This window comes from Sceloporus occidentalis, unplaced genomic scaffold, assembly GCF_023333645.1.
Source record: "Sceloporus occidentalis isolate IW3139 unplaced genomic scaffold, rSceOcc1.0.p SCAF_1, whole genome shotgun sequence".
NCBI classification, from domain to species: Eukaryota; Metazoa; Chordata; class Lepidosauria; order Squamata; family Phrynosomatidae; genus Sceloporus; species Sceloporus occidentalis.
Genome location: NW_028316981.1, coordinates 142358170 through 142367462, shown reverse-complemented (window position 1 = coordinate 142367462; position 9293 = coordinate 142358170).

The window sequence follows — 9293 nt, the reverse complement described above, 5'->3', positions numbered from 1 at the left end:
TTAAAATATGTTTTGCTGAGTGTTATGGGATGCTGAAGATTCTTAACCCATTAGGGAATGATTACTGAGAAACCAGAATGAAGCACACTCTGTATACAGTATATAGTTGCTTTTCTAGTTATGCTTAATGTAGCTAAACACAATGGGTGGGAGGAAAGGTAATATGTATAAAGCTTTGGCTTCACATCTTAAAATGTCCACATTGATGTCTAATAATAGGTAGTCCCGGCTCTTCCCATTGTGTATGGTTACAAACTGGAAAAACATGTGCCAAATAAGACTCTAGAGGCTTCTGATACAGCTCAGGAATAAACACTTATTGGTTCTGTTCATTGTTCTACCTGCAGTGCAAATGAAGAGGTTTAGTTTGAAAGAGTAGAAACAAAAGCTGCATCAGCCACAAAAACATACAAACAGTGAGAGAGTCTGCCATTCACCACAGCACGGGATTTTAATCTAAATTTGGATTTCCTCTAGACAATGTTTTTCATTTAAATAACTTTGACTCAAGTCATTGAATACTATTCCCACTACTATGTGATGATGATGATGATGATGATGATGATGATGATGATGATGATGATGATGATGATGATGATGATGATGATGATTGGTTTGTCATGTATTGGGATATATGTAGTTCTCTGTTTTTTTCTCTTGCAGTAATAAATCTGAAACGGCCACAAACTAGCTTTAAATCATTTCTTTCTGCTGAGTGCTGAGCTTTTATAAGATCGATTGTATTGATAAATAGATGGTCCCTTAATTATTTTAAAAAGCATTCTTTTTGACTTCAAAAATGACAACTGGCCTCATCAGTTTATTGTAGATTTTGCATGTTTCTCCTTTTTGCTATGCTTCTGAGTGGAATCTTGGCCATACACATGTATAGAGTTGTGAAATCCCAACTGTCACTTTCAGTTCTCCCTATCAGTATACCTCCCTGTCTGTATCTCTGGCTGCTGGCCATAATGAAGGCTTTTTGGAGGGTCAACCAACTCTCCGGATCAGGGGTTTGCCAAGGGGTTGTAGCAGATTTGCAATAGTAAGCCTCAAGACTCTCCTTGTCCCTTCGGTTACCAGAGCATCATATCAATCAAGTTTAGCTCATGGGAACATATTTGAAGGGTCAAAGGAACCTGCTATGGCTATGCTATAAATCAGAGGTGGACAGAAAGCAGATTAGGCTCAACTGATAGATACTCATATGATGTGCAGATAGGCAAAGATTTCCAATTCCCATGGATTTTACAGTAACAATGACAAAAACCTCTTTTCAGCTCTCCTAAATTAGGGCACTGAAATAAGAGATGTTTAGGGATGTAGATTCCTGTGCAAAAGGATTTATTTGCAAACTCCAGTGCTTAGTGCTATAAACAAACATTTTGGTTGAGTGTTTGCATGGAGAGATCTTGTTAGGGAATTCCATGCAGGGACGTAGCCAAGGGGGGGTTCTTGGGGTCCGGACCCCCCCTTCCATTAGATAAAATCAATGGTGTGTGCTGCCGCACCGCCACACCCAAGCCCCATTATAATGGTGGCACTTAGTCTGGACCCCCCCCCCCCCCCCTTTCCCAAAATCCTGGCTACGTTCCTGTTCCATGTCTACTGTACTGAACTGCTATTTCACATCTGGCTCCAGCTGGCAGACTTTAAGATTCTGCCAAAAAACAATATTGATCATGCAAATCTTAAGTCTGTTCCCTTCTTCTTAAAGGTACACTGCTTTTAACACTACAGGATTTGTTAACTATGCAAACAACTGAAGGATAGAGATAAATCTTCCCATAGTCATTTCATTCCAGACTTGAGGATACCATGGTTTTTCTGGATGTAGGGTTTTGAGTGACCTAATGACTGGCTTTGTCCACATTCCTTGGAAGGAATCATGAAAAAAAAATAAGACTCATGTAATAATAATAATAATAATAATAATAATAATAATAATAATATATTTGTATTTCCTGCCTCTCCCTGTGGATCAAGGTAGGATTACATACGATAAAATAAATACAAAATACAAATACAAAGATACAATGAATAAAATACTGACATTATTAATAGAATTGCAAGGCAATCATAGCAAACATGGCAGTAATAATCAAAGGAGTGGAACATTTTATTTAATAAGGCTCCTATACAAGGTTGGGTGGGTAAGCCCACCGGAAGAGATCCGTCTTAAGTGCCTTCTTAAAAGCATCTAAGGTGGTAATAAAACAGATCTCTTCCGGTAGGCCATTCCACAGTTTAGGAGCAGCGGCAATAAAAGCTCTATGAGAAGTCGTTGTTAATCTCGTCATTTGGTATTCTAATAGATTCTTCCCAGATGTTCTGAGAGTGCGGGCCGGATTATGTAGGGAGAGGCATTCCCACAAGTAACTTGGACCCAAGCCATATAGGGCTTTAAAGATAATAACCAACACCTTATACTGTCCCCGGAAGCTAATTGGCAGCCAGTGAAGAGATTTTAACACAGGTGTTATGTGGTAAGACCTAGATGTATCAGTGACCAATCTGGCTGCCACATTTTGTACCAACTGAAGCTTCCAAACTTGGTATAAGGGTAACCCCATGTAGAGCATTACAGAAATCTAAATGAGAGATTACCAGCGCATGAACCACTGCTTCAAGGTCCTTTCAGTCCAGGTAGGGACACAGTTGGCGTATCAACCGAAGTTGATAACAAGACTCCTGGCCGTCGCATCTATTTGAGAAGACAAATGTAAGGGCGAGTCCAGGAGCACTCCCAAACTGCAAACTTCGTCCTTTAGGTTGACAAATTTCCTTCCCTGGAGTTGGGGTACCTATCACGAGTACCTCTGTTTTCTCTGGATTCAGTTTGAGTTTGTTTTCCCTCATCCAGTCCATCACCAACCCAAGGCAGGCATCCAAAGGAGAGATGCCATCCTTAGTCACTACAGCAGTCGGAGTCATAGAGAAATAGATTTGGGTGTCATCAGCGTACTAATAACATCGCACCTCATGTCTCCAGATGATCTCGCCCAGCGGTTTCATGTTTATGTTGAACAGCATGGGGGACAGAATGGCGTCCTGAGGGACGCCAGATATCAGCTCTGTTTTAGAAGAGCAGCTCTCTCCCAGCATCACCTTCTGGAATCTGCCCAAGAGGAAGGAGTGGAGCCACTGAAGTGCAGTGCCTCCAATTCCCAACCCCCTCAGGCATTCCAGAAGGATACTGTGGTCAATGGTATTGAAGGCCGCTGAGATGTCCAAGAGCACCAACAGGGTCACGCTTCCCCTGTTGATTCCCAGACAGAGATCATTGATTAAGGCGACCATGGCAGTCTCAACTCTGTATCCCGCCCTGAAGCCAGTTTGAAATGGGTCCAGATAATCGGCTTCCTCCAAGACAGCTTGGAGTTGGAAGGCAACTGCCCTCTCGATCACTTTAACCAAGAATGGTAATGAAATGGGGCATTTTTTGACAGGCTGGTGGAGATAGTCACAAAAGAAGATTTATTCATCAATTACTGATCCCCTAAAATCCATTAGGAAGGGCATCATCAACACAAATAGTAGCTCAATAGATTGATGCAGATGCAGTGCCAAACTAGATAGCCAGTGTGTAGTGGGAGTGCTGGAACTGGAACTGGAACTGGAACATCAAGGTTGACATCCCCACTAAGCCATGAAACTCACCAGATGACCTTGGACCAGCCATACTCTCTCAGCCTTAACTACCTCATGTTTTGTTTTTTGTTTTTTAAATCAGGAAAAAGTGAGGAAAACCAGTGTGGTATATTGGTTTGAGCTTCTGACTAGGACTCTGGAGATGAGGATTTGAATCTCTGCTCATCCATGAAATCCTACTGGGGGGACCTTGGGCAAGTCACAATATCTCAGCCTCAGAGGAAGGCAATGCCGACCCCTTCTGAACAAATCTTGCTAAGAAAACCCAATGATAGGGTTGCTTTAGGTTCACCATAAGTTAGGAAATGTCCTGGTTTTCCCCTTTAGAAGCTAGCCAGATTCCCAGCTCAAAGGTTTGGTGTCGTAGGCAAAGAGGGAAATAGTTCAGTTCCAAGATGGTGGAAGAGAAGCAGTGATAATTTAACCCAGTCCAGGTCCTTCCTGAGTCAACAGTCAGTCTGATACAGCCGTCCAAAGGTGTAAACAGAAGGAATGGTCAGAGTCCAGTTCAAGGCAACCAGCAATCAATCTAAGAACAAGGCAAAGTCAAGGATTCTTTAACTGAAGATGGATAGTTGTCAGCCATGTGGGACCTCCGAATGTCCTAGGATATTTATAGCCCATCCAGGTCTTGCAAGTGCTCCCTATTAACAGCCTACTTCCTACTTAACTGCAGAGAATGCCAGTGTCTCTCCTTTTCCTGGCGTCTCTCTGCAGGGGTAGGTACTAGTAAGTCTGGCTCATCTTCTGGGAGAGAAGGCTGTGGTAAGCTTGATTCTAGTGGCTGCTAAGAGCTAGGTCCCTGTGTTGGCTGCAAGCTCACCCCTGGGACTGCTCTGGCATGCCCCCTGGGCTTTCAGTCTCTTCCTTCAATTCCTCAGACTCAGAGGACAAACAAAACTGAGGAGGAAAGGCATATACATTGCCTAGAGTTCATTAAGGGAAAAGCAGGATAAAAATGTAACTAATAAGTAAACATAATAAATACAGTCATCCTTTCTTATCTGCAGGAGATCCATTCTGGACCACCACCACGATGCCACCACACCACCCCCACAGATTGCAAAAAATGTGGGACCTCAAGCCCCATTCTTTCCTATAGCCACGCAACATTCACACCACCATGCACACACGAAACCATTAAAAACAACAGGGCTTGCTGTCCATGGAAGCTCAGATCTGTGGATGGCAAGCCACACCATAAAATAATAAACAATGGCAAGAAATAATGACTTGCACACTTATGTTGTTGTTGTTATGCTTTATTTATATAGCGCTGTAGATTTACACAGCACTGTACATTCAAACAATAAAATAGATAAAGTAAATCTGCCCATGGCGTACAATCCAAGAAATAATATCATAATACATATAAATAATACATAACAATACAGGAAAGGGTTCATTCTCATATTTCTATTGTTTGGATGTTTTTGAAATCCTATTTTGAACTGGGTCTGCAAGCAAAATATGGCTTGCCTGGTTGAGATTATTACTGAGAGGAGAGTGGAACATGAAAGGGGAAGTATTCAAGTACGGTGCTCGTGCTTTGGCATTATTGCTAACAATGTGTCTAAAAGGATAAAATAGAGGGGGGGAACCCATTGCATGTGCACCACATAGTAGTGTACAGTTTCAAAAATGGTATTCTAGTAACGTGGTAATTATCGTTCACCCGAAGAAGCCATGAGTTGGAAAGGCGTACAAGATTCATTGCTTCAGGCTGGAGGCCATGACACCATGCTGAAAAAGCTTTGGGATTTATACACTCTATTATATCAAAGACCTAGGAAGCTATAAATACAGAGCATGGCTACTGTGATTCATAGATAAGTCGTCTGGCTAATTTCCTGCTGACCCACTGCTTAATACTCTCCTGTGAGTGTAAGGGTTTTATCAAGAGCTTTTCTCAAATATAATTTCTTTTAAGTGAATGTTTAAATGTCAAGCAAAGTTCAACTGTAGTAAGCAGATTGTCACCGCATTAGCAGACTGAGACAAGGGACTGAGGTGTAGGGGTGAAAATGTGGGAAGAAGAAAGATTCTTATTTTTAAAAAAATTGATAGCTATCACAAGAGGGGGGGAAAACCTTTGTGCCATTATTGTATATGTGGTGTTGTTTTGAGTGCTGGACTATGACAGCTCTGCCATGGAAGCCCACTGGGTGACCTTGGGCAAGTCACTCTCTCACCTGCAAGGGATGGCAATGGTAAACCTTCTCTGATAAATTCTTGCCAAGAAAACAGCATGATAGGTTCACCTTAGGGTTGCCATAAATCAAAAAATGACCTGAACGCACACAACAACAGAAAATTGATAGCTATATTTTGCTTCTTGGTAAATGTAAACAATACAATTATCCTTTATGTTTAATTTATAAAATACCACAGGTTGCAATATCTTACAATGTCTGAAGCGCCCTAGTTATTCATGTCATACCTTGCCTTCACAGTTTATTTTAACCCTTTACAAGAATAAAGAATAAAGAAAAAGAAAGGGGAAGAAAAAGGAAATCTAGCAGCAGCTTTAAGACTAATTGATTTATATTTTAGCATGGACTTTCATGAAGTCTGTGTGTGTGTGCATGTGTATGTGTGCACATGTGTGTATCTCTCTATCTATCTGGAAATGAGAGTGAGAATCAGGTTATTGGGGTTATTTCCTAATATACAGGGAAGGGTATTGCCATGATCTTAGTGCTGGACTTCTATACGAGAGACCTAAAATAGCCAAGTTACTAAGAATTTGTTGTTCTGGTTTCCACTAGCTGTTCTTACCTGTTAGTTAGCTTTTCCATTTGGGCAATGGACATTTATACATGTCACTGATCTTGTATATATTGATTCGGAAGAGAAAGAGAAAAAGAATTAAGGGCCCATACAAAATAAAGCTGCTTCAGGTCACTTTGTAGGTATGTTGTTTAAATTATACATGTATCTTAAGAGGCTGGAAGCTGCACCAAAGCTGCGCTCTAGTCCTTAGGACTGGATCATGGCTGTGGCGCAGCTTCCAGCCCCTTAGGATGCATGCATCATTTAAAAAGCATACCTCCAAAGTGACCCGAAGCAGCTTTATTTTGGCCTATCTGTATGGGCCCAAAGTCTCACTGACTTTTATCAGGCTGACTCCCATATAAGAACAAAACTTGGAAAAGTTCCTTCTTGATTACAGCTCCCAGAATCTTCCAGCCAGCATGTGGCCAAAGTTTTAATAGTAACTATTTCCAAGCCATTGATGTGTGCCGAATTACCGTTGGAGTTTGTGGGCAGGGACGGGTTCATCTGTTCCCCAAAGAGAGCTATGGCAATATCTGCTCCAGTTTAGTATGTAAACAACAAGCTCTTTATGATGAGTGACTTTGTTCTCCATGTCAGAAATAATCAGTAAAAACATTTCTAGGAGTCACATTCAGGCCACAGCAGCACTATTTAATTTGCTATGACACCTCGTCAGATACCATGGATCATTAGATATTCATCTGCAAGTGGAAACTGGGTTCCTTTCTGTTGGCACCCATACACTGCATAGATCTGTAGTGGCAAATATTTTCTCTTGAGGATTGGAATTGAGTGTGTTAGATCCACCTCTGAGCTCCTCATGGCTAACAGAGTCCCTAAAGTATGTATTATGTGAGATATGAAAGGCCTTTTGCTGGATAAGATGTTATATCTCTGTGATCTGCAGAGATTTCTTGTCATATCTGTGGTGTGTGTAGAAGAGCAAATTGAAGTCTTAAGGAGAGAGAAATCAATACAAGGGATGTGACGAGCAAGGGAAAAAACTGTAATAGGAAAGGGCTCTTCTTTCAACATGTCTGTTTATATGTGTGCAAGTTGTCTGTTTGACCAGTGGCAACCCCATGAATTTGATAGCGTTTTTTAAGGCAAGAAATAGAGGCAGCTTTGCCAGTACTTTTCTCTGAATGTAGCCTACAGCACCTGACATTTATTGGTGGCCTCCCATCCAGTAGCTGACCCTACTTAGTTTTAAATATCAGATGGGATCTTGTGCTGCATGATAATTTATGATGGCTGAAGATATCATAGTAACCCCTAGCAAAAGGGGCAAGGGGACAGTGGACAGAAAATGAATATGGGCTTAGAAACAGGAGATCTTCATGAATAAGATGAGAGCAATAGTGAGAGAGCCCCTCGTGAAAGATACCTTCCCTGTCACATTTGCTCATGCATTCTCATTCATAACCCACTTTGCTCTCATTGCATATGTGTTCTTTGCATGTCTGAGACATGCAGAGGTGTCTCACTGAGTTTGTGTATAAAGGCATAAGCATATATAAGCAGAAAGACATAAGAACTTTGAACTGAGTGACTTTAGGCGAGTTGTTACTCAGTTTCAATCTCCTACTTAGAAGATTCCGATTAATGCTGATTTTCTCACGAGTTTGACTTTTGAATTCCTGACTCTGGAGAATTCAGACTGTATGTGTGCTTAGTATTGTTTGGTCCTGCAGAACAATACAACCAGCAACCAAACCAGAATTGGAAATTCCTTTCAGTTGGTTAGAGAAGAGTTGTAGCCAATCATCTTGTCTACTTTGGGGATGCTATACACCCAGATTCCTGCTTTTCCACATATAGAAATTCTTAATAAGAATCAAAGGCATGTCGTTGAATTCTTATGGCAATATCTACCTTAATTTTTCTTGATTTCATTGCTGCAGGGAGTGGATGTATGCTACCTACAGCATGCTGTAGCCTTATATTCCCCACAATTCACCTCACTTCACAATATGTCCTCCTAAATTCTATACAGTGCTCTTTTTTAAAGCCTTGAGCTTTATTTATTATTTATTATTTACTAACAGTAATATTTAATATTCAGGAATATTCAAAGTGCTTATGTAATGAATTCAGGAATCCAACCCAACCTCTGAGCCTCTGAAAAGGCCAAGTTATTGGTTTTATAACTTTTCTAATCATTTGTGAGCAATGTTTCAGTTCTGGGTTTCTTTTTATAGCCTCCTGGATTGTGCCATTTTATTGACTCTGTAGGTCCAGGAATTCAAACAATTATTAATTTTACAGGTACCACCTGGTTTTACCTTGTCCTGAGGGCCCCTCTGGGGTGGCATATCTACCTGTTTAGTGAGTAAACCACAGGTAAGGTCAATGGTTTTGCTTGGAAGAGTTCATCCTTTGGAGCTGCTGAATACAGAGGATGATCAATCAGAACACAGGGTTAGTGGCAGGTACCCTTACCATTTCCGTCTGTTCCTGTTCTTGTTCTTGTTGTTACAAAAATTCAAACTCTCCAGAGAACATCCCTGAGCACACCCACTGTTATCCGATTTCAGACTAGTACTTACATCAGAAAATACTACAATCCCTAGACTGCTGCCAGAATGCCAGTCAGAGATTACGATACTGGGCTACATAGTCTGACTCAGTATATGGCTGCTCTCTATGTTCTCTCAAGAATATAAAGGAATTTATATTCAGACTCACTGGGAGGATTCACAGAAGATTATGTCAGGACCAAGCAGATTTCTTTTAAGATCCAGTCACATTCATTAAGGTTTGTGCTGCAACATGGCTACTCTTCTAGACCTTGATGGGAAAGACACCAGGAAAAGTATTCTGATAATACAAATTATGGCATTGTTGCTTTCCTGTATGACACA